Source organism: Ambystoma mexicanum, chromosome 6q (assembly GCF_040938575.1).
Source record: "Ambystoma mexicanum isolate Mex_15411 chromosome 6q, UKY_AmexF1_1, whole genome shotgun sequence".
Lineage (NCBI taxonomy): Eukaryota > Metazoa > Chordata > Amphibia > Caudata > Ambystomatidae > Ambystoma > Ambystoma mexicanum.
Window position 1 is genome coordinate 449508678 of NC_090937.1, and position 26480 is coordinate 449535157.

At 45.4% G+C, this 26480-nt stretch overlaps 1 protein-coding gene across 1 annotated transcript in view; it reads right to left on the reverse strand.

The window, feature by feature from the left end:
* LOC138516100 (syncytin-2-like) overlaps positions 1 to 26480 on the reverse strand; it is an 82639-nt gene that overhangs the window by 14977 nt on the left and 41182 nt on the right. The gene's annotated exons all lie outside the window — the stretch shown is intronic.

Consider the following 26480-nt stretch of genomic DNA (forward strand, 5'->3'; position numbering starts at 1 on the left):
TCCCCATTAAAGCTGACCAACTCGTCCCTTGGAAGGAGGTATTTCAGTGGATCTCATTCCCTGACCTTCCCCTCATAGGAGTCTTCCATGTCAGAGATATCAGCCCTAATATTAGGATATCTGTACAGGGATGCCCGTCCATCAATTTCTGGGAGGCGCTGATCTGTCAGTCCCATCTTATGAAACGTATTGAATTCTGCCAGCCCCATGGCTCCCGGCTCATGTGAGCCAGTAGACATGAAGTTGGCAGTGTGCATTGTATTGAATCGGTTTGAGTCCCTGAGTACGGAGGTCCTTATGCTATGATCAGGGATTGCCCTATCCCTCTCTACCTGTTCAGGGTCCCTCCGGTTAGGAATTAGTCTAGTACCCTCTATCTCCAATCTTGCTAGCTTTTCTTTTTCAGCCCCTATTTCTTGGTAATAAGCAAAGATCTGAGCCTTTTGTTCATCTATCAAGGTCTTACTGGTCTCAATGATCCGCTCTTGTGCTGCCACTTGCTGGTGGAGCCCATCATTCTTTTCACGGAGAGCCTCATTGTCTCTCTGTACTTAATGTATGGTCTGGGGATACTGGGACAATTTCTGCTGCAGGAGACTCACCTCCTAGGTTTAGCATCTTTGGTCTGGGTGTTCTCTTCCTGGCATGCCCCAGTAGCTTCCCATAATCTGTCTTTAGTTCATTGGGCTCTTGGAGGGCTAACTCTCTTCCCTCTAACTCTGTTTTTAACTTGCTTATTTCCTGGCCTAGGGCGTCTTTCTCTTGACTTAGGGTACCCATCTGTTCAGCCAGGTCAACACTTTGTTTTTTGATGGAATTGGATTTCTGGCGCTCTTCATCAAATTCTATTTGAGAGTGGATAGCTCTCAAGAATAACTTATGATTTTCCTCTCTCAGTTCATCTATCTGATTTTGTAACATGGTTATTTGTCCTGAGCAGACCCTGTTATAGTTTAACTGTTGAGTCAGCTTTTGTTGACTCACTTCTAGAGAGTCAATCTTCTCCTGACACTCTATTTTTGCTGCTTCTAGTTGGGCCTCTTGATCTGCATTATTTTGCTGTTGGCGAGCTAGCTCCTCTTTTAATTTTATGATGTAATTTGCAGATTCTACCTCTAACTCTTTGCTCTTTTGCAATGTTTGTTCCGCCAAATTAAATCAATCTGGATTTTATTAAACAGTTCAGATTGATTCTGTGCTAAAATAACGTTTTCCTCACAGTCCTCTTTTTAGTTTGGATTTTGGACAGTCAGCGGTTCTGGTCACCACACGGATCTGGTCTAACAAATGACAGCCGGACAAAATCAGCAGAACAGGATCAGCTGGGCAGGGACTGGATACCAAAGGATAGTTCTTCTGGACTGGCAATTCTGGTTACTGGATACTATAGGTCATCAGGGTAGCAGCAGCATGCAGTGAGTGGTGCAAGCCAAGCTGGATTAGGATGCCAAAAGTACCACCGTTTCTCCTGGCTACTGGGAGGTAGTGGGTTTTAATATTGTAGGGTAAGCCTTGCTGGAGCAGGATCAGCAATACTTAGGTTTTGCAATGGGCCCTGGAATAGGATCAGCAATGCTGGTCCTTGTAGTTGGGATATGGAGTCTTGAAGATGAAAAGGAACATGAACACAGCAAAGGAAATCAGGAAGAGTGTTTGTCCAGGGTCTTGTCAAGGACCTTTATTTATAATGCAAAATGACATCATCAAGGTAGAGGCTGGGCAGGGTTAGCTATGCCTGCCCCTAAACTACTTGGATTGGGCAGGGAAGCTAGTCTCTGCCTCGCTCTCCGTTGGTTGGATTTCTAAGGGGATAATGTCAGGTTTATGAGGTGAGGTTTACAATGTCCCAACACTCCCACATTTACTTTACTTAAAATCTGATTTTGCCAAAACATACATTTCTTCACTTGCAATCTCTTGGCAAATTATACACACATGTTACACATTATGTGCAGCCCAGATCAGTCCAATCCTCAGGTCTGTGTGACCTTGTTTTGCCTTTCTGACACATTTTGGTAATTCGTCACATTAAAGATTTGGCCTAATATTCCACAATTTTATACACAACTGCGAATTGTTCCTGGGGATGTACGTACAAAATGTTATGTTTGCCACATTAATACTTTCCTTGGAATCTGTCATATTTCATAACTTCTGTTCCCCGTGCGGCAACGAGTTCTACCAAGTTTTAAAAGATAGCCCAAAAAATTTGATTTAACACTGCAAACTTTTACATTTCTGCTAATTCTTGCTACAGAAATGAGTCTTTAATGTTTCTTTATACCATGACCTTTGTAACCAAAAGGCAGTCCCTTTGTTAGTAGATCCTTGATTTTTTTTTCTTCCTCCAACTGCAAGCAGCTGTCATTTCCTTCCAGGCAAGGGGGTATGCAGTCTTAATTGAAGGTTTTATTGCCCCTTCACACTTGAGAGGTGAGTGCCCCAGGACTGCTATTGTCCCAGCCTGGAGCACAGACAAATGTCTGATGAGCTTGTGAACGTTCATTGTCCTGTCCCATTCAAAGTTTCTCAAGCTGGCACGTTGCACCTACTTGTCCTGGATTTATGACGTATCTCCCTTCCTTGGAGGAGTTTCATGGCTGGCAACTGGAATAACAGGTTTTTCTGAGAGCTTGCAACTCCAGCCTGTGTATTTTAAACTGTTTAATTTCTTACTTTGGGTCTTGAATTAAACTAACCTATGACAGAAGATATCCTATGTGTGTATTATCACTAGTAACATAATTCCTGTACATTGCTAAGTAAGCAGGCTTTCATCAACAGTTTAGTTTCAAACAGGCCATTTTTTTCTCTTCAGTCAGCACAGCCCATTTTTCCACATGTGTTAAAAACTGCTAGCATTTCTTTCCTTAATTCGGTTTGCAACTCCTCAGATTGCCACTGTCTTTGCAGCTGTATTCATTTTCCTTGCATGCAGGACTTTAATCCAAAGTATAGATACATTTGTCCTTGACCTGGCTCAGAGAGTAAATAGTCTCTTTAAACTGCTGCACCTGGATACATATTGGCAAGAAATAAACGCGTGTTCCCATGCGAGTGAAAAGAAAGTTGCTTGTTGAATTCTTTCAAAACTACACTGACAGGACCTGTCACCCAGGAGTTATGCCCGGTTTTTCTGAGGCACAATGAATTATCCTGGGCCTGGCAGGGCCGTTTCCATCACAGTGGTTTCAGAATGCATAGATGGAAATAGCATGACACAGCATTTTGAAAGGGTGACATAGGGTTTCATTTTGAAGGTGATTTTTTTTTGGTGCTTTTGCACCAATGCAGCGCTGCCGGTTAACTTGATTCCATATCTATGTCTCAGAACAAACTGGCATACTTTTTCAGTGTGTCCCCTTGTTCCATCTTGCCTGAGGTGCTGGTGCGCCCAGGAGCCAGCGTAGCCAGGTTGCTGTTTCTTGCGCAAATGTAGCTTGGTGATGTGGTGCAATGCTGTTGAGTGGTTCAATATATCCCACAGGCGTCTGTTTCCGGTGATAGACTCCACCTGGCGCAGGCAGTGCACTGTGGTTTATGGTCTTTCCTTTTAATTTTTACCATCGAAGGTAAGTACCATCGAAATTCAACCAACAAAAACATTTTCATTGAATTCCCATACATAAAGTGCAAAGTGTTTATGCATTGAAATCCTTTCCTCGAATATGGTTTCATTATATAAACAATTTACATTTTCTTGCATGGAAATTCGATGAAAGATAACGTTACAGGGAGCTGTCCAAATTCTGAAATCTATATTTTTAACACCGGACAGCTCCCTGTAACTTTGGGTATTTACCCAAACTGCCTTCAACACCCAGCAGTCCTTCCCCCTAACCTCCCCACCAAACCTCACTTTAAAAATGTTACCCTTGTCCAGTGCTGAAATCTTTAATATATTTCAGCACTGGACAGTTCCCTATAACTTGTGATATTTATTTTTTATTGGGGGGCAAGCAACCGATCCATCAAAATCCATCGAAATTCATTCAATAAATATGCATTTCGATGGAAGTGCATTTCAATGGATAATTTTCATTGGATTTTAATTTGATGAAACATTTTTTGATGGAAAGACTGGATACTGTGTACTGTGCGGTTCCTGGAGGCGGTGCGTGGAATAGGCTCTCCCCGCTTCTGGAACTGGCAGATTTTCAGGGTGGCTCTAGTCCTGTTTCCGTCCTATTGGTGAGGAGCCACACAGAGAGTTGATTACATCTCTGCGCCCCATGGTGCCCGATAACAAGTAAACAATTCTAGGGAAATTATTCTATTACCTTAGTTGAAAAAACAAAATGTACACAATTCACCATAGCATAAGCCAATAAAACTGAATTCAGATAACTTAAAGTGCCAATACTTAATTCAACCTAAATTCACCAAATTAAATAAATAGAGAAACAAAGAGAATACAGACAAAGAGAAAAAAGAAAACGTGTCTTTGCTATTAGAGTATAATCTAGTAATTTCACTCACATAGATATGATTGCCACAATTAAATTAGCAATGTCAAACAATCATGTTTTAATCAACAAATTCATAAAAACTAAAAATCCACTAATTGCAGTTAAGTTACATACCTGTATCTGTGATCAAGTGTAATTCCATCATTTAGTGTATCTGCTCATTTTGCATTGAACATTCACTCTTCTATTGATATACCAAAAAGGGAAACAATAATAGCATGTTTAAAATTAATTCCTTCATTTTATGAAGCATGTTCAAGTTGTCAGTTTTATAATAAATCGAGGTCTGCTTGCCTGTTTTTATGAACTGTTTGTTATCTTTTAAATTGTAATTCTTGTTGTATTCAAGAGTGATGATTTCTTAATCTCAGTTATCATTTGTGGCTAATTAAGAAAAATTGCTAGATAGTGCAAAAAGCACTAATGTATTGTCTGAATGAAATTGTTGTTAGTGTACTGTGTTGATATTTCAAATCCCTAGCAAAGGAATGGTGTTTTATTGTATGATATACTATATTTGTTTTAATGGTATAATGGATTTGATATACTGGGCCTCATTCCGAGTACGGCGCTAACCAATGGCGCTATTAACGCCTTGGTTGACGCCGTACCCGGACCGGCAGCGCCTTGGTGGTTGGCGGAATTACCGCCCCATTCCAAGGTTGGCGGGGCGGTAATTCCCCAATCCCCATTTACCCTTCCCCATTCCCATTCCTGCCCCATAGGGCATAATGGGAGTGGGGAAGGCGTCAATTACGCCACCGTAAATTACGGTGGCGTAATTAACATCAAGGTCCCTCAGCGCCATGGTATTTAACGCCTGCTAAAAGCAGGTGTTAAAAGCACCATGGCGCTAAGGGAACTCGGAGTATGGCGGTAAGGGATTACCGCCACCGCTCTCGTTAGCGGTGGCCGCTATCCCTTACCGCCATACTCGGAATGAGGCCCACTGTGTTTTATTGTTATTGTGATTTTAGTGTTTTTGTAAAGTTTCTTTGAAACTAAACAAATAAATAAAACAAATAATAATCTCAGTTGTGCAACATTATTATTTTAACTGTTTAACTGTTTTAAAGTCACTGCCACCAAATAAACATTGCATTGTTTGTTAAACATTGAACAAGGACTTGTTCCAGTTTCTACCACATGTTACTCGCTGGCCCTTTTTGAACATATGTACTGATTGTTTGGTAAACATTTAAAAGGGACTTTTTCAGATTTCTACATCTTCTTACACAGTGGCCATCGTTGAACATATGCAGTGACTGTTTAGTAAACATCAATAAAGAACAATTTTTGGTTCGACCTCATCTTACTCAGTGGCCATCTTTGAACATATATACTCACAATACCGACAATGCACCTATTTTGAAATCTTTATCAGGATTGCCTTTTTTCACTTGCATTCAGTTTGATTTATTTCAATATTTTGAATAAAATATATAGTAAAAATCCCCCATTGCCAATTTAAATATCCCATTGATTCATTGGTAAATTATGAATATGTTAACACTAAAGCGGGTGATACAATGCATGTTGAAATAGTCTTATTTGTTGATTATTGCAACAAGGTCACCACTAAGAAGATATGATTTTCCTATTAATCACTAATTCCTTACAGGAGCTTATATTGATGTTAGACATTTTTATATCTATCCATCTATTGACATTTGTATCCCCCAATTTAAATTAGTTTTTCTTAAATCTGATAGTGACATTGCTGCTGAATACTCACAGTTCAAACATATTTATATTTTACTTAAATACTTGTAATCAAGCAAACTAGTATTGATCAGATTACATTTTTTTATTAATACAGAGACTGTTTTTATTTTCAATGTTGACCTGGTTGTAATGGCTTTAAAAACAGTTACAGAGTTGGAGTAAGGAACACAACTGAGATTAAGAAATCATCACTCTTGAAGACAACAAGAAGTACAATTTAGAAAGATAACAAACATATACAAAAACAGGCATTTGAACCTTAAATTATTGTCATATAAAAATGAATGACAACTTAAACATGCTTCTTTTTTAATGTGTATATAGTTGTATAAAACTTTTGCACAACATATACAGTAAACAACAATCATCTATACATATCCATAAACACGCTTCATAAGTTGAAGGAAAATGGGAATTTTAACCAGCATTTATTATTTTTCCCCTTTTTGTTAGATCAATAGAACAGTGAATGTTCAATACTAAACAAAAAGATATACTAAACAATGGTACTAAATAATATAATTTAACTGCATTTAGATTTGATTTTTAGTTTTGTTGTTTGAATTTGTTGGTTAAAAATATATGATCGTTTAACATTGCTACCTTAAAGACTTTTAATTTTGGCAACTGATAGCATTGACAGTTTTTCTTTTATGTTCTCTGTATTCACTTTGTTTCAATATTTCATTTGGCAATGTTAGGTTATATTCAATATTGGCTCATTAATTAATTTGAATTCAGTTTAATTGATGTATGTATTTATTTTGCTATGATGAATTGTGTACATTTAGTATTGTAACTAAGGAAATAGAATAATTTCCTTACCAGGCTTACTTGTGCCTTAGATATTACTGATGTACAATTTGTATTTTGAGTTGAATGGGATGTTGGATTTGCTTTTGATAACGGGAGAATAGCTATGTGGCAACGTGCGGGGCTTGGAACAAGATCACACTGAGCAAACACAGGTTCGAATCCTGTACCTGCGCTTGAAATTGAAAAAAACCAACAAAACTAAACAAGCACATTATAAATAACCTGCCCTTCTACAATTAAACTAGCGACTATATACCTACTGGTTTTGTGTGCTGTAAATAAATGCAAAATATAGTTTAAAAAAACTAAAATATCAAGCGCAGAAAAAAATAGTGTATTTGATTCAATACTTTACCTGTCTCCTTTCTATTCTATAAGTACCTATTTATGATGTCTGGCCGAGTACATTTGTACAGATAAAGAAAACTGCTTCTGTATGAAGAGAGCCCACCCATCACCTGTGAGATTTGATGCGATTGTGAGACTTACCTTTTCTCAGTACCATGGGTTTATGTATTTCAGACAGGAATGCCATGTTTTTAAATTTGCCATGGTCTTTTCCTTTAGTAGGTGATTCACATGCACAGAATATTATCTGCGGATTCCTGTTTAGTCTTGAAGCATGACTTATGCAAGGGGCAACGTTGCAGATTGATATGCTGTGACATATGTTTTTCTGATCTCTCTTCCAGGGTAGGGGTCTGAAAAAAGCATGTTTCCAGATGTGTTGTGCTTTGACTTCCATGATCCCTCCCCATTGGCTAAGCTGGCTATCGCTGAATGGAGTTGCAATCCAATATACCTGGAGAGTCAATGGTTCCAGAACCCTCATTCAGGGGACTTCAGATGGTTTTGCCAAATCGGCTTCATCAAGCCAATGTTCTCTGCTGGATTTTGGCAATCTCTCTTTTGGGAATAGCAGATTAAGTTATTAGATTGCAATGGCTTTGATGCCTCCCATCTCAAATCTGATATGGCAGGTCAATCATTTATGAACTTGGGCAAGTAAGACTATGGATCTCATTAGAGTTTTGCAGTAGAAGTGCTGGTAATTCCTCATTTTTACTGCACTGGCAAAACACAAGTTTCCCGGTGGGGGCACTGATTTACCTCCATTCAATAGATAGAGGTAAATCTTGCCCTCACTGGAAAAACAATTCCAGAATGACTGGCACCAGTAATTTTAGTGAACCCCATGAACGGGTCCTTTAAGACGAGGTAACAGTTTCTGAGATGGTTGGGAATGCAGATCTTACTCATACATCAATAATCAGACCAACACAAGAAGTTGGCAAAAGTCAAAGCTGTTTTAGTCTTTAAAACAGGGAGAACAACGGACATCAACAGACACTGCACAGACTTATCTCAACATATTTCATAAAAACATTGCTTTTATACTAAATATTCGTCATGAGTGACGTCAGGATACATGGCAAAATAAGAAAACCTACTAGGGGCTGTGGTTGGTGAAAGGTGAACATCTACATATACTTTCTATGGGATACAGGGATGTGATTGGATCTCTAATGTCAGGTGGGCAACTACGCCCATTATAAGTGCGAGTAATCTGCTGTGTCATGAAAATATACAACATGCTATTTGCTTCTCAAACTGAAGGGATCCTTAATACGTGGCCCTCTATAATTGGGTGGTGCGCTTGTACCCTTCTGGAAGATTCCACTCGCTAGAATCACACAACTGGGACTGCAGGTGCTGGGGGGTTTGGCCTGGTCATGCCTCCCCACCCAATTAGCCCAACATCCATCATCACTCCTGCGGTTTGCCATTCAAATAATACCTTTGAACTTGGCCTTGCAGAGGCTCACTGCGCCTGAGAATAAAAGGGAGCAAAGCATGGTCGTATCTTCTGGTCTCGTTGTAGCTCACCCAAAAGTTTATTCTCATTGATCATGTGACTGGAGACGGCGTTTTCAAGCTCTTCGTTGTATTTTAATGCCATTAAATGAAGAAATCTTGGCACCCTTGATGGTTTTCATTACACCTCAAGCAGGAGCTGAGATTGCTTCTCACGTTTTTGCATCTTCCAGGCAAGCATTTCTTGAATCTTCCTTCGCCGTCAGCTATTATTCTTCTGTGCCACACTTCCAACTCTTCCATACATGCTGGCCGATTTTGCTAAAGTGCGTTGTGGAACACCCAGAGTCTATAAATGTCTATGGGCCTCATTACGACCCTGGCGGAAAGTGACTGACCGGACCGCAACAGCGTAAATAGCGTTTCCGCCATTGCACGAAGGAGCAAAGTGCGGCTAATTACGACCCATCGGGCACGAGCATTACGCCATGGCGGAATCCGAAAGGCTGCGATGGCGGAAATGACCCCAAAACGGCCCTTACCGCCGCCGTACGCTGCACCAGGTGCAATACCGCCACCCATCTTAGCGGTCACCGTAATGAGCGGTCACCGTAACGAGCGGGCACCGCAAATTACGGGCACCGTAAATATACGGAAACGGAAGTAAAAGCATGTGGCCGGAACGGGAAACAGCACGCCGCACAACTATAAAATCCGAATCCCAACACAACCATTAAAAATCCGACCCTGACACACATCCCAACCCGTTAGCAACCCCAGTTAAAAAAATAAATATGGGAAAGGTAGCCAAGAAAGCGTGTGACCGCAAGCGGCAGGTACACTTCTCCCGAGAGGAACTGACCGTGCTCACCGAGACCCTCCAGGAAAATGCCGCCGTCGTCTTCTCCAGTCAAATGACCAGGACGGCCCTTGCCAACAAGAAGGCCATATGGGCCCTGGTGGCACAGCGCGTAAGTGCGGTGGGGACAACACCCCGCACGCCACAGCAATGTCGCAAGCGGTGGGACGACCTGCGGATCCGCGTACGCAGCATACTTTCTGCGAACAGGAACATCGCCACAGCTACCGGGGGGGGTTCAGAGTCGCCCATCAAGTTGACCCCCTGGGAGGATATCTGCGCCTCCACCATAGGAATGGAGAGCATAGAGGGAGTCGGAGGGATGGAGAAAGGAGTGCCGACATCCGGAGAATCAGGTAGGTTGGCCAAGAGAAACAATGCGAAATCCACAAACCACGAACATGTGCAGTACCATGTGACCCCATAGTGCAATACATACTTTGCCCTGACAGCGCCCTCTAAAAGTCAGAATGAATAAACAAATCAATCAAGATGCCATAAACAACCCCTACATGTGCAGCATGCACCCCCTAACTGCAGGCAGCCAAATGAATGCATCCTCAATCCACACGAAAATGAGACCACCTCCAAGGCCCAGTCCCAAATCAGCCTCATGTACCACCCCAATGCATTTGATACGTTGCCATTCCAAATCCGACAGACCCATAACTAACGCTCGCCCCTCTTTACTCCACCACAGGGTCCGATACCAACGACGAGCTGCAGGACACCCCTACCAGCACGCCTGCAAAGAGGGCCAGGACCAACGTCCCAAGAGCCTCCACCTCAGGTGCAAGGATCAAGACACGGCAGCAGCAGGAATCAAGTGGCAGCACACTGGAGGGGACTGCAACAGGCACCCCAGCAGCCAGCAAGTCCACAACCCCAGCACCACAGGTCCCCCCAAAGAACGTATCTGATGGCACTGCCTCTGGTGGTAGCAGCACCATAGGTGACACAGCTGTCATGCCAGCATGCTCCGACACGGAAAACAGTGCTGGCGACGTAGGTACCATCCATGACCTTTCCCAATCCCCCTGCATGTTCCATCCCCTACACCATGACGAAACCACGCAGGGGCACCCTGAAGACGACGACTGGCCAACCCCCACAAGTCCTGTGCCAAGGCAACATGTGTTGAGCAGCCCCCCTGTCACACCACCGCAAATGTCCATGGCCCAGCAGAGGCAACAGTCCCTCGACCTGCTGATCGAGCAACAGCAGGAAGTGTCCACGCTACTCAAGGACCATGCAAATGAATGCGGGGGTTCCAGGGCAGCCATGGAAACATCCACCGAGACACTCAGGGCACAAATAGAGAAAAGTAGTGAGAGCCTCAGGGGAGAAATGGAGAAAAGCACCGAGAGCCTGAGAGCACAAATGGAGAAAAGCACCGAGAGCCTGAGAGCACAAATGGAGAAAAGCACCGAGAGCCTGAGAGCACAAATGGAGAAAAGCACCGAGAGCCTGAGGGGGGAACTGCATGCGACGTCCAAAGACGTTTGTGCTGAACTCGCTGCTGTGCGCCGTGTGCTCTCGGAGCTCTCACAAACCCTCAGAGACATGCATGGACGCGAGCAGGCAGAGACATCATCCGTGGCAAGTTCCGTCCAGGGCAGCCCCCAACGCAGATCTGGCAGGAACCTGCGCTCCACGGGCAGGGGTGCCCCTGATACCCGTAGAGGGGGCTTGCAATAGCGTCCAACCACGGACAGCATGCATATTTGGACACTGGTGTTGGGGGGGGAGGTAGTAGGGTGGAGGGGGTGTGTTGGGCTTCACTGGGTGGCGGGTCCATAGGGTGTATAAATCAAATCACATTAACAATACAGCATCTCATTATCATCCAATGACATGTGTGGACATTGATATTTGCGTACGAGGCCTTCATAGGCGTACAGTCCACAATGTGCCTGTACTACACACACACAGTGCCACAGGTCCCCTTTCCGTGTAATAGGCACCATGCGTGGTTGCTAGAAGCATGCATCTATGATGCTCTGTCGGATTGCACGTGCATCCTGTGCCTCATGGACTCCTTGAGGTGCCTCCACATCCCCACCCTCATCATCATCATCATCTTCAGGTGCATGCAGTACAGCGTCAGGGGGCATGGGCACATTCCTACGTATGCACATGTTGTGCAGCATGACACATGCCATGACCATCTTAGAAACCTTCTCATGGCTGTACATGAGTGCCCCGCCAGACCTGCTGAGGCTGGGGAAACGAGCCTTCAGTAGGCCGAATGCCTGTTCAATGACCACACGGGTACGTGAGTGGGCATGGTTGTAGTCCTCCTCATGCTCGTTCTGTGGGTTCCGGATTGGTGTAAGGAGCCATCTCTTCAGTGGATACCCGGCATCACCTGTATGAGACGAATAAAGGGTGTCAGTGGAATGATAGTGCTAAGTAGCCCCCCCCCCCTCCTGCAAGGTCATTGACGCATCAAATGGGCCACGATGTCATGCATGGAATGAGACTCACCGAGTAGCCAGGATCTGTGCCCTGCGTGTCGCTCCATGTAGCGTGGTATTCTTGTGTTCCTCAGGACCATAGAATCATGGGTAGATCCTGGAAATCTGGCACAACAATGCGTAAATATCTTGTTGGAGTCACACACCATTTGCACATTGATTGAATGAAACTGTTTCCGGTTGCGGTACTGGACCTCCATGGCATGTGGGACAACCAATTCAACATGGGTGCAGTCGATGGCACCAATGCAACCCGGGATGCCGCCAAGTGCATGGAATCCCACTTTTGCGTTGGTAATCTCCTGGTACGTGCGTGGTAGTGTGATGTGGTCGTCGGCGTGCTTCAGGAGGGCATCGTGCACTTGGAAGAGTGTCCGTGAGAACAGTGGCTGTGAAATGCCATGCAACTGTCCCACTGTGTGCTGGTAGGTGCCTGTGGCCAGGAAGTGGAGTGCAGACACCACCTTCAGTAGGGGTGGGATGGCGGTTGGGCTATCTATCATGCTCACGAGGTCAGCATGTGTCATGTCCACAATGGCGATTATGGTGTCCCGGTCCAAACGGTAGAGGGTGTGGATCTGCTCAGCAGTGAGGTTGAACGGATCGGCTCGGAGGCGTGGGATTGCGGGCCGCCTGCGTGGTGGTAGTGGCAGTGCTTGTGGGCCTTGCTGACCCTGCCTTGCCCTCCTCCTCCTCCTTCTCCTCCGTCTCCCCTGTGCGCCCGGTTGTTGTACCTGTTGTTGTTCGTTGTCTTCTTGTAGTTGTAGCACTTGCAGTGCTATCTGGTCCCCCAGGCCCAACATCGCTAGTCCTGCCGGTAGCATTTTGGAGTGGGAGTGGTTGTGGGAGGGGTTTGGGTCTGCTATATATGTGCTGTCGGCCTGTATGGCCTCCACCTGTGCTGATTGAATGAATCTGTGGCAGATGCAATCCCTTCTGGCCGAGCACGTCCCGCACGTAAGGCTGCATTTGGCCGCATGGCATCTTGGGATTGGAATCATGTATCAAATCCCGATGGCAGTGTGATGTACTTTGACTGATTTTCATGCTATGCTCCCATTGTTACACATGCTATGATTGCAGCCGCTTACATACCTGTGAAGAGTCAGTGGTATGTAGGGCTCGATCGATGGCCGACCCTCATGCAGCACAGTAACGTACTTCACCGACGGGCGTGGCGTCCCATTTGTGATTGCAGCCAGTTAGCATTATGACACACAGCCGCACTACATTGATGTAATTGTGAATGCAAGCGTTCACAGAAGCCTTTTCGACGTAATGTTGCAAGTGAGGAATTCGAAGGCCAGCATTTTTGGTTTTGAAGTAGCGGCGAGGATACGCCCACAGGTCTGGCTGGAAATGTAACGTTCTATTGTAGAATGTCCTTGGGACATGGCCCATAACGAGCAGGCAATGAATGATATGAATTGAATGGGATGCGCAATAGCGTAGTGGACGATAAGGCAGGACGTTCCCAAATCCATCTTGCTTCACAACACTACAGATCCGGCCAGGAGCACAGTGGTTTTTGCAGACTGCATTACGCACAGACGCGATGGAAGTTTCACATATTATGTGAGTGAATAATCATGCGTTTTCATTGCGGGATGAGGGAATGATGAATGGATGCATGGACAGATGATTCCGTTTAGGGTCTGCCATGTACATGGGTTTTTTGAATCACTCCCCTTCCCCTGCGCTATGTGATGCAAGGCTGCCATAGTGGGACTTACGTCTATCTGCCCTTGTCGGATCCTCCCTGTCTCGACGCGCCTTCATACACTTGTGTCTAGGCACGTTACTAATCCCATGTCATGGGTTCTATCTTGACGGACGCATGCACAGTAACCGACGTTGCCAATGGTGTATTTACCTCGATTGATTTCGTTATGATTCGATACTGATTTAGGGGTCTGTTTATTCCTTTGGAGTGGGCTAGCATGCATATGGGTGTGGAATTGGTGTGTTGAATGAAGATTGTAATGCATCATGAGTCCCGTAATGCAATCGGTTAATTTGTGTTTCTTTTGGGTGACAGGTATCTCCTGCCCTATTGCAGATGCCATCTCTACGCCACTCCTCCAGATGGTTTTTACTCTCGACTCCTGCAGCTTCGGGTGAATCAGTGGAGCACCATTTCGATCTTATGGGACGATCGCCAATGGGCCACATGCCCTTACGCTGTACTGGTGGCTAGGTGCAACATTTCGGCCTTTCAGCTCGACTAGTGCCTGCCTCATGGGACGGACCTGCGGTTCTTGCCGCTTCCATGTTGCCTTTTGGAACGTTGATGTAGGCCCTGTGTGCCATGATGGTACAGGGCGTCACACAAGTGGAAGCTGGTCAATTATTGCAGATGCAGCCCTCGGTGATGATGGTTGTTTTGGTGTTATTTTGCAAATTGCTGTGGGGCCTTTGTCATTTGGATGTGCATTTAAATTGTATTCCGATATTTGTCGTGTTGCGTTGTTCTTTGCAGGTGATGTGGCGATTTACGATTTGTGGCGGTATGTATTGCGAGATGATCTGCATTGTGTTCCGCCTTCTGAGTTGAGTTGTGTGGTACAGTACTGGCCGCGTTTGCCTACGTAGCACAGTATGGTCACGGATAGGGGCTGCCATTGTGACTGTTTACATGATGTGCTGTTCAGGGGCGGGGGATTGGCTTTTGGCCGACTGGTGCCTGTCAGCCAGGTCGATTGGTGGAATGATGGGATGTTCAGAATGTGGCTGGTCACAGGTGACTGTGTTTGCGTGCGTTTGTTGGAGGGGGACTGGGGTCATGTCCATTGGAATAGCTTCTGTATTGATGCCATCTGTGCCCTGCAGCTCCCATCGGCCCCTCTTGGGATGAGCCTGGCTGCTCAGTCACTCTGCCAACTTGTGTGGTACATGCTTCTGCTGATGGTTGGTTTGTTTACTGGCAAGAGTACAGGGCTGGTGCAATCCCCCTCAGGATGCTGTTTTGGATGTTGCCTTGCGCTGGTGGCAAGCGATGGGGGACTACTGTTGTTTTGTGTCATGTGTTCTTGATTTTCATTTTGATGTATTGTACCTTCACATGCCTGTGCTGCATCAGTACGGCTATGGTGACATGCCGTACATGGATGCCCACTCACGGGGCGCTTTGAGCCCCTGCATGCTTTTCTACGTTGGCATGCATGGGTGAATTGTTGATTTCACTGGTTGCATAGTGTGAGTACATTGCGCCTGCCAGGAGTTGTGCAATGTGGCCAGGGAGTGGAGTACAGGCACTCAGTGGGCCATTTACGGTTGGTTCACGATGCCGTATTTCTCGCCATGGCGGAATGGTACTTTACGACGTGCTTGATGGCGTTCAGTACATGTCCGCTAGGGTCAGAATTCGCGTACCGTTGCGCCATGGCGGTGATTCCGGTTTTGCAAGGCGCGCGTGCGCGTACTTGGTGCAGTTAGCGTTGCCGTTCACTGCGGTGTCGCTAATGGCATCGTACTTTACGGTGACGGGTCATAATCGCAACGAGCGGTGTTCGATGGCGGTATTGCATTTCCGCCATCATTTTTCCATTTCCGCCAGGGTCGTAATGAGGCCCTATGTATGTAAATTGGCGCATCGTTGCAATCTATTCACTACGTAGCCAGCCTTATGATTACTTTGTCTACTTGCATTACTGCTTCTGTACAATTGTAAAATGGTTTTGCATTTTCTTCGGTGCTTCTCCGCACGTGCAATCTGCATTTCGCTCCTGAAATGTTGCATACTTCATTACTTCGACATCAGGTTCTATAGGGTCTATATTCTTACTTAATTTATATCTCTTCTGTGTGTGTCACCTCAACTTCATGTGACATCACCAGTTCTTCCCTCATTCTTTTCACACTTCTTCCGGAACTTCCTTCAAAAGGTCATCATTTCTTCGTGGATACATATAGGGTTTTCTCAATGGATTCCTTGTTTCAATGGTTTTTCGCTGTATTGGACATCTCACTGATGTATCGCATGTCGCAATTTCCGGTTGGCAACATATAGGCAGAATTGGGGTGGAATTTCCGGTAGAGGTACTTGGCTCCTCTTCTACACTGCTGCTGGTAATTCCGGCAATCCCCTTCGTGGAGTTCTATGGGACTCTGTGGAATGGGGATTTTACCTTTGTCTATGCCACTTGGAATATGCCAGTAATTCCGGCATTCCAAGGGGTGGAAACGGTATTACATTTTGGTTGCATCCCACCAGATTTACCAGTGGGATACCACCACAACTGTAATGAGGCCACATATCTGCTTTCTAGAAGCAGGCCCGTGAGAACAGGTCCTACTACTCTGTCCTGGCCTGGTGAGGTAAGTGACCCTCTGCTTCTTTGCCCCTCCTCCATTTTTGTTTCCTTTTTCCCCCTTTTTGTTTTTTCTTTTCCCCAACCTTTTCCTTGTATCTGAACCCCTCCTCAAACCCTCCCCTGTCCCCTTCTTCCCCTCTTCCCGTCCCCCCTGCCTGTGATTGGTTGGTTTAACTTGGGAAGCCAAAGTTCCTTGTGACATCAAGACTAGGATAGTCTTTCCACCTGCAGGCCCGTTAGAGTGGGTCCTGCTACACTGTCCTGTCCTGGTGAGGCAAGTGCCCCTTTCTTTCTGTGCCCCGCCTCCATTTTTGTTCCGCCCCCTTTTTGGTTTTATTTTTCCCTGACCCGCTCTCTTCCGACCCTCTTCCTGCCTCCCCTGCCAGTGATGTGTTGGTTTCCCTAAAAAGCTGCACTCGTACCAGAGGAACCCCGTGCAGCCTTGCCCCGGCAGCCGGCTAAAAGCGAGAGGCAAAGGGCAGCTCCCTTCTGGACAGATCCCTGCCTATTTACCTCTGTTTGCCCATGGATGCCTGACAAAGCTCCCTACAGCGACAACTAAGGTAAAGTGGTACGGGCAGTGAACAAAGCCATTACTATGCTCATTTAACACCAACCGACTCCTTCATTAGTACTATCACATTTGAACACTGTGCAGACTACCTACTGCAGTCTTTAGATAGCCCAGCAGTTGTATATTAGGAATTAACAATGTGTTAAACTTAGAATGTTTTTGGGGTAGGCAATGTGTTGCACTTAGACAGATTTTGGAGGCAGCAAATGCGTTATACTTAGAATGATTGTGGCATAGGCAATGTATTGCACTTAGACTGACTCTGTGGCCAAACATGTGTTACACTTAGAATGATTTTGGGGTAGGCATTATGTTGCATGTAGACAGATTTTGGTGTTAGGCAATGTGTTCCAATTAGACTGACTCTGGGGGCAGAACATGTTTTACACTTAGAATGATTTTGGGGTAGGCAATGTGTTGCACTTAGACTGCCTGTGGGGGCAGAAAATGTGCTACATTTCGAATGATTTTGGGGTAGGCAATGTGGTGCACCGGAATGCATTCTGGAGGCAGAAATTTGCTTCACTTGGATGTATTTTGGGAGCAGATTGTCCAAATTACCCATGTCTCGCACTTAGAAGAATTGCCAAGGTTTGCCACGTTCTCACACTTGGAAGAATTTTGATGGCTAGACTATATTATGTACTTAGAAGAATTGTAAAGGTTAGCCATGTTTCACACTTAGAAAATTTGTCAAGGTTAGCCATGTCTTGCAGTTGAAAGATGTATGGGGACTGCTGAAAATTGCACTCAGAAGATACAAGACATTGTAATCATAAGTTTCAGGATGACACCTCTCTATTGCACTTAGAAGATGCATTAGGCCAGCATGTTCTATTGCACTAGAGACAACACAGCCTTTTACAGATGACCTTAGCACTCAACTGCTTCAAAGACAAGGCACCGCCCAAGCCTCAAGGTACATATGCAAGCACCTCTTCAGTGAGCTTCGGTCGCAGGCACGGCTAACCCCACGTATGCAGTAGAATGAAGCAATAACCTGCGACAAAAAATCATGTCTATGTTGTGCTTTTTTGTTCTTTACTACTGTAATGCTTGGTTGGGGGATTCTTTGGTGGTTGGGGGACGGACAGTGCGTAGTGCTGGGGAAGAGTTCTGCCATTGCCTGCAGGCTTAATAAAGCTTACCTGAGTGTGACCTTGGTGCCTTGTCGATACTTTCACTGGAAACGAGTTGGTGGAGGTCATGGGGGTCGGCTGAGACATGCGGGACCTTCTCCTTGATGGTCTGCCATCAGCACAACTCCGGTCTGTAGAGCTTCGTGGCTAGGCGTGTGGCCCACGGCAGTACCAAGTCCTGGTGAGCGGCAGAGTATGGTGAGCGGCGGTGTAGTGTGTGCCCATTTTCCAGGAGCAGGCTGTTTTGGGCTGCTAAGAAGCACGTGAGGCTTTAGAAAAAGGCAACTCATGCCATGTATAAGGTGCCAAAGAGGGAAGGATTGCCTGAGCACGATATCCCCAGCAACAGAGATTGTGACTAGCAAAGGTGTGCTGGTGCAAGTGAAGACAAAGCCAACACGTTGCCAGAGCAAGGAAAGAAGACCAAAAAAAAGAAAACGATTAAGACTGCGGTTCGTTTGTATTCCCAGCACATCATCTGTGTGGACTTAGTGAAATAGTTGTGTGTGTGCAGACTCCTCAACGTAGTCATGGTGGCACTCTAGTTTTTGGCTGAACCAGGGACACCTCCCATCAGATGGGACCAATGAAAGAAAATGTTTGATACATATTTATTAGCTGTTGGTGATGACAAATTTAGCCCTGCAAGGAAACAAGCTGTACTGCTGCATCATCTTGGAGCCGAGGGTAGCAATGTGTATGATGGTCTCCCTGAGGAAGCGGAAGATGGCCAAGGAGACAGAGATCACTATGCCATAGTGGTTGAAAAGCTGCAAAATCATTTAGAGCCTGAGAAAAACATTACATTCAAACGTCACAAGCTTTTCCTGGAAGCTCAAGTCCTGCACGAACCAGTGGAGAGTTACATTGCGGCTATGAAAACCTGTAGCCACACTTGCGAGTACGGGGTGTTGACTAATTCCTTGATTCCGGATCAGTTGGTGCGATGCACTAATAATACTACAGTGCAAGAGAAACTATTAGCTAAGGATGTTTCCCTTGAGCACGCAGTGGAGGTAACGAGAGGGATAGAGCAAACTGCTCATTACATGAGGAGCATGAAAATGGAGAAGCCGGACGTGTGCACAATCAGCCCTCCATGGAAGGGAGTTAAAAGCAAGGATTTGAAGTGCTTTCAGTGTGGCAGCAATAGGCACTTGTCTACTTGTCTGTTCTGTTCTGCTAGGAATGCGAATTGTCTGAAGTGTAAGAGAAGGGGGCATTTTGCCCATGTGTGCAGGGAGGCTGTGGTGGATGCTGTGGATTTGGGTGGGTGCCACCTGGAACAAGAAGAGACTAAGGTGGGGCAGGTCCAAAAGTCAGAACAAGCTAAACATGTCTTGGAAAGTAGTGCTGTAACAAGGGCCAAGAAAGGTCTGATTTATTACTTTATTCTTAATGGAAAACTCATTCCAATGAGGGTAGAGCAGTTCACCATGGACCATTATTTTGAGTGAGACGTACAGGAACGGTGTGGGAGGAAGGTTGAAGGAGCTAGAGAAACATGATACAGAAGAACCATATGCTTATGGAGAATTGAAGATTGACTTATTGGGGAAATTCACAGCGCAGGTTGAATATAAGGGAAGGAGCTGCGCAGCCAATGTGTATGTGGCGGCTAAAGGTTCATCTTAAATAGGGTGGGACGAACAGTACGAGCTTGGAGTTCGCATTCAAGCTAACACAGCTGAACCTGTTGCAATGGCAGAAATTGGAGACAAATGGGAGAGTGAATTCCCGGAGGTGTTCACAGACGAGCTAGGGAGGTTTAAGGATTTTGAACAACACATTTGAGTAAAAGAGGAGGCTATTCCAGTGATTCACAAAGTGAGGTCAGTACCTCATCAGCTGAGAGGGAAGTTGAAGGAGGAGTTGGATTTGTTTCTTCAGAGGGCTATCATCGAGAGAGTGGAGAGTTCCAATTGGTTGTCTCCAGTTGTGGTAGTTTTCAAAAGCAGTGGAAACCTGAGTGTCAGTCTGGGCTTGAGGGACCTTAATAGGAACATTTGGATAGATCGCCAACCTTCACACGTATTCTCAGAGCTATTGGCAACTTTGGGCGAGTCTAAGCTTTTCACTGTGATTGATCTGTTGGCAGCATACCTCCAAGTCCGGTTGAACCCACAGGGCCAGAATGCTACTGCTTTCATTACCATGGAGGGAACTTTCAAATATTGCCGGATGCCACTTGGATTCGCTTCTGCGGTGGCAGTTTTTCAAAGGGTGATGGAGAAGGTGCTGGAAAGGGTCCTGAACATAGTGATCTTTCAGGATGATCTACTGGTCCATGCAAGTTCTCGAGAGGAACATGATAACACGCTGCGGGAGGTTCTTCGCAGACTGAAGTTTGCGGGTTTGACTGTCCAATGCAAGAAGTGCTGAATAGCCGTAGAGAGTGTAGAGTACCTGGGGCACTGTGCTTCGGAGAAGGGAATCAGTCCCAAAGTGAGCTTGGTTGAAGCCATTAGCAAGGATCCAGAACCCAAAGACACGGATTAACTCAGGCCGTTTCTTGGCCTGGCAAAATATTACCATAAGTGTGTGCAGGAATTTTCTATGATTTCCACACCCCTGAGATCGTTGTTGAAAAAGGGATTGCAGTTTTGCTGGTCAGAGGAATGTGGGTAAGATTTCCAGAGGATTAATGAAGACATAGCAAAGGCACCTTCATTAGGAATGTTTTGTGCCAAGGACAAAGCAGTTCTTACGGTGGATGCAAGCATGCTCGGTTGGGAACATCCTTGACTCAGAGTAATGGAAAAAAAGAAGAACACATTGTTGCTTTTACCTCGAGACTTCTAACGGGAGCTCAAAATAATTATTTGGTTGTGGAAAGGGAAGCCCTTGCAGTGTATTTGGCTCTGGTCAGGGGATTTTTTGGCGGATGGGGGACGGACCGCGAACAGTGCTGGGGAAGAGTTGTGCTGGTGCCCCCAGGCTCAATAAAGCTTACCCGAGCTTGACCCTGGTGCCTTGTCGATCCTTCAGTGTAGTTGGACACTTAACAAATCTTTCTTGCTATCACACATATTCCTCTCCACTCAGCATCCATCCATTGCTTGACTTCATGGGTAGCTTTACAGAGCCCGTCCAGCCCTCCTAACTCCTTATCCTGGCCAAATGCACACACACACACTCTAGCCTTCCAACTACTTCCAACACCTTGGACTTCGGTTCCCCGAGGGCCTTCCCACCACATGCATGTTGAGGCCATATTAATGGGATAAAGGCGCTATACAAATGACTACCGCTACTACTACTACTTATTAGGTTTCCATTAAAAGGTGGTGATGTCTTTGAAATGTGTGTAAGATAGGTGTTGGATTGATATCAAAGCAGCCAGTACCCTTGTTCCTAAGTGCACAGGAACGTAACTAGCTTGTTCAGAACAATAATCCAGACTAATCTAAAAAACAAAAAGAAGAAATTAATTCATCTTTTATAACACACTGGATACTAAAGAGCAGTCTCTAAGCACAGGACCAGGATACAAACCTGTGTTGCTCTGGGTTGTCTTGCTTTCAAGACAAACGTGTTGCCCCTGAGCTATCCTCCCGGCCCCAGCACCCCAGAAGTGCACCCTATTGAATGCACAATACAACCATTTCTTAGAAGAATGGTTGCAAATTAAAATTGCAAGGCATCTTCATCATCCAGCTTGGACTGCATTCATGTTGTAAAGCTGTATAAATAAACAGCAATTATATGTTTTTTCGATATCTTTTTAACTCATACCTTAATTGATCTAACTGTGGCGATATGGACATGCCAAATGAAATGTGCAAAGTAACCCTCCCCCGCAGATTTTTTTAATTTAATTTGGTGTTGTGTGTTTGTGACTGTGTGTATGTTATGTGTAGCGCCATAATGCCCACGGCCCGCATTGGCGCTATGTAAATAAATAGACATAGGCCCTCATTACGACCCTGGCGGAAATCGCGGTGCTAAATGCACCGCGGAGCACGGCGGAAAGCTGCCGATAGCGCCATGGAGGTTGGCGGATTTTCCGCCCCATGCCGACCTTGGCGGGGCGGTAAATCCCCAATCCCCATTTTACCCTTCCCCATTCCCATTTTTGCCCCATAGGGTATAATGGGAGTGGGGAAGGCGTTAATTGCGCCACCGTAAAATACGGTGGCGTAATTAACATCAAGGTCCCGTAGCGCCATGGATTTCTCCGCCCGGAAAAACCAGGCGGAAAACGTTCCATGGCGCTACGGGAACTCGTAGTAGGGCGGACGGGTCCGCCGCGAATACCGTTGGCGTAAACCCACTCCGCCAGGGTCGTAATGAGGGCCATAGTTTCATTTCAAGGAAACCGGTTGTTTATTTGAAAACGCTTTCAAAAGGTTTTCTAGCATTTAGTGCTTCGCTGATGCCAGTCCTCTGTACAAAATGCAGGAATACTAGGCCTCCCAACTCTAATTCACTGTCTGTTCACAGGGCATCCTTCGTGGCACCCTCCTATTTCTGAACTGAGCCCCTGCTCAGATGTAGGCCAGGCAGCCTCCTATTAGAGATTTCTCAGAATTTAGGTTCAGCGCATTTCCAACAGCAAAGGCATTCTGGATGATGCCTCCGCAGTCTCCGCTAAATGCAGATGAACGTGACCACACACCCACTCGGAATACAGCCCAAAGAATCAGAAATGATTTTAATAAACAGAAAATGAAATCCATAAGCTTTTGCGCTCTGCCAGGGAGCGGGGTCCATTTGGCTTCTGCCATGATGCGGTCCATGTGTGGTCGAGGTGTGACACCCGCAAAAAAAGCAGCACAGATCACAATGTGGCCTTTGTTATAATGCCGGGCCCACCTAGCTTTGAAGAACCAGACCTGGAGCTAAACCCATGACTTATTTTTCAAATCAATCTCTTCGTATTTAAATGTGGCAGCTTCCTTGAAAGTGGGTTCGTGCATTAAATGCAGGAGGCATAAATGTAAACCAAAATCTGGAAATATAAAGAACCCTATTTAATTTGCTGCATATGTGTTTCGAAGATTTTGCGGTGCGCATGGGGTTTGTGCAGCATATGGAAAATATATGCGCATGAGAATAGCTTTTATAAATCACTCAGTGCTCCAGACTTTAAATGCTGCCCTGCTCGCCTACTCACGGGACAGGCTTAGTGTCTCATGCCAGATCATTGCCAATTTATGATGCGCAATCACATGCACGCGCTGGGGACATCACAAAGCATGATGTCATTTCAGAACTGTGAGTACGAAGAGTAGGAGAAACTACCCCAAACCACAGAGTTCCATGTAGTGGATATGATGCGAGAAACATATCACTGCCTTAAGATTGGACTTATGTTACTGATACTTAAGCGCCCATATACCCCTGGGTGAGGAGCACTATATAAAAACAAATAAACAAACAAACAAACAAACAAACTGTCTTATGCAGGTCCACAGTCAGAGCTAAAGAAAGTGGGACACATTAATAGAAACACGATTCAAGTAATTCCCTCTGGGAAACACACTGTTCAGGTATCGCTTCTTCCTATAATGGCATACTAGTGAGGGTCAAACTATAAAGGAGTATAGACCGATACATTGATTAAGGGTTGTCCCTTTCCCTAAGACGAGATATCCTCTGATCTTCACCCTATAATGTTTAGACAATATGCATTGTTTCCTTGTCAGGTTTAAGCTTGTTTGACTCTCTCTCAAGAACCCATCCACAAATCCCTGTGGGCTAAACCACCGGATTTATTTGCCCTATCAATGATTTGGGTTCGATCACAACGTTCTCGGATGATTCTGCTACTTGCTCAATTATTTGGGTGGGTTCCTCAGTGGAAATTGAGTTCAGATACCTATGACATCAAATGTGACTTCCTCTTTCCTTTGTGGCTTGAGTTTGGCTGCATGGACTACATGGTCCACAGGAGCTGGAGGTTTTGGAATGAGATTAAGCCGTAATGTGTTTTCTTTACAGGGGAGAGGATTGTGTGAAACCTATGGTTTGGGACATCAGTTCTGGGAACCTTTTATTAGAGAAATGTTCTGTTGTGTATTTTTATTTTATTTGATGGATGGACACGGCAGGTGGAAAACTGAAGATGCTGTGCTACCCTTCAGAGGGTACAGCAATCTTGATGTGGGGAGGGTGGATGTGAAACTATTGTCCTTATCTGAAGAGGAAACAGCACAGTTATATAGCCTGTTTGTCAATTTCCCTCATCACATCAAACTACCTCCTCATCCAACAGATGTTGTTGTTACTGGAAATACTCATGATGGGACTGACGGTGACACTGATGTTTACGATGGGTCTAGGACTAGGATGGTGGGCATGATGGTGATGATACAGATGATTATGAGGGCTTGGAGAGGGAGAGTGGAAGGGAGCATGCAGGTGAAAGGGTGGAGTAAAAGGAGCATGCAGGATTGGTGGAGAACCAAAGGGAGGATGAGCATGCAGGAGTGGTGATGGTGAGGAGGCAAGTGACGAGGAGCATGCAGGTGAGATGGTGGTAGAAGAGACAGTGGTGCACCAAGTAATGCAGGAGTCAGGAGACGAAGGCACTAAGCCCAACAGGAGTTCAAGGCAGGCACAGCAATCTTTTCTGAGGTACCTGGAGGGCAGGAAGTATTCCCCCGACCCCCTTTGCAAGCCTCCTGTAGGAACTGGGATTCTTTGAACATGCCTAAGGGACTTTTATCAAATGAGGCTGGAATCGTCAAATGCCCCATTTTTCAGGTGTGATGGGGTAGGCCCCTAATCACTGTAACCCAAAGCGGGCTCACCACCTAAGAAGCGAGTATGTAGAGCACGTTTATTGTACAATCATCTGAGGAGGAGCTAGATGATGCTGTAGAGTCAAACTAACCTGAGTCTCACCGAACCACATAGGTTGACACATTATATATATTTTTTGCAACAAGTAAAATGGCCCCATATATTTCATTGCAATCCACCCTCTACATGATTGGCCAAAACCTACACAAAGCAATCCAATCTTTCGCCAATTCCTCCATTCCGATTGGTCATTGTTATCTTAACTACCCTTTTTAACTCATGTGCAGAACACACCTCCTTTTAGGATTCATCCATGGTAGTTTGTGACATCATTACACAGTTTAAACATTCACATACAAACTTAATTCATTACAAGTCCCAGCTAGACTCAGACATCTTAATGCTTGCACGGATACTTCAAACGGCATGAGAGAGAGCACAACAAACAGGTTACATTTGAACTATCGATAGCCATCTAACCCAACCCTGCTTACTGGTGACATTGGAAAGGTCTAATCTAATGACTACCATTTCAGCATATCCTGAAAAACAATCAAAACCCCTGAGTATCGGTGACTCTGGCCTCGATTGTCACTTCACCCAATGGTTATTGTTGGTCATAACAAATGCCCAGACCCCTCTGCAAGCTCTCATTCACTTAAAAGAGATTAAATCTGCTTTATGTGAAACTAGCAGGCCATAAACCCTTGACCAGTTTGCTAGCTGCCCATCTCCTCGGTTAGTCATTACTCCTCCTCCGGCTCCAACCCAGCAGAACTAGATTTTCCCAGTCACTTAAAATTCACTGCACAAACTGTAAATGTACAGTTTTAATGAATTCGTAAAACCCCACTATGTATAAACTTATAAATTCCCTGTGTATGTACCTATCAGGCTCGCCGTCGGAAAACGCCTCCCCCGACAGAGCTGGTGGTAGTCTTGCGTCTTCTTCGATAATCCTTCTTTTCATGAAGATATGTTCTACCCCGGGAGTTCGCCACCGTGAACACTTCTGGGAAAATTACTCCGGTGGCGAATCTGCCAGAATAGCCGAAAGGGGAAAAAGCCGATAAGGCACAAAACCCCCTGAAGATGTTCGTAGTAGATGGAAAGGTGAATTCCGGACGGAAACTTCAGTTGGGGAAACACTGATGACTCGGTAGCAATCCGAAGAGAGGAGTTCGGAAGAAGGATCCGTTAGGCAATGGAGTGAGGAGAAACCAACCAGGCACGGAATGCCTCAGCAAGGTAAGTGGGACCCAAAACAGGAATAAATGCGGATCCAGGGAAGGAATGGCAAAGAACAGAGAGACAGCAGAAAGAGAAGGGGAAAGGAACGGCAGGAGGGAAGACAGGTGGAGACCGCCGAGAGAAGAGAAATGGTACAGGAGAAAAACGCACCGGGAAAGCAGCGCGAGGGGAGGAATGGAAAGGAGGAAACCAGGCGGCAAGTACCAAAGAACCAACAACCATAGACAAGGAAAAACGAAAGGCAGGACAGATGGGCTCACCTGAGCCAAGAGGAAATAACCGGCAGCGTAGAACC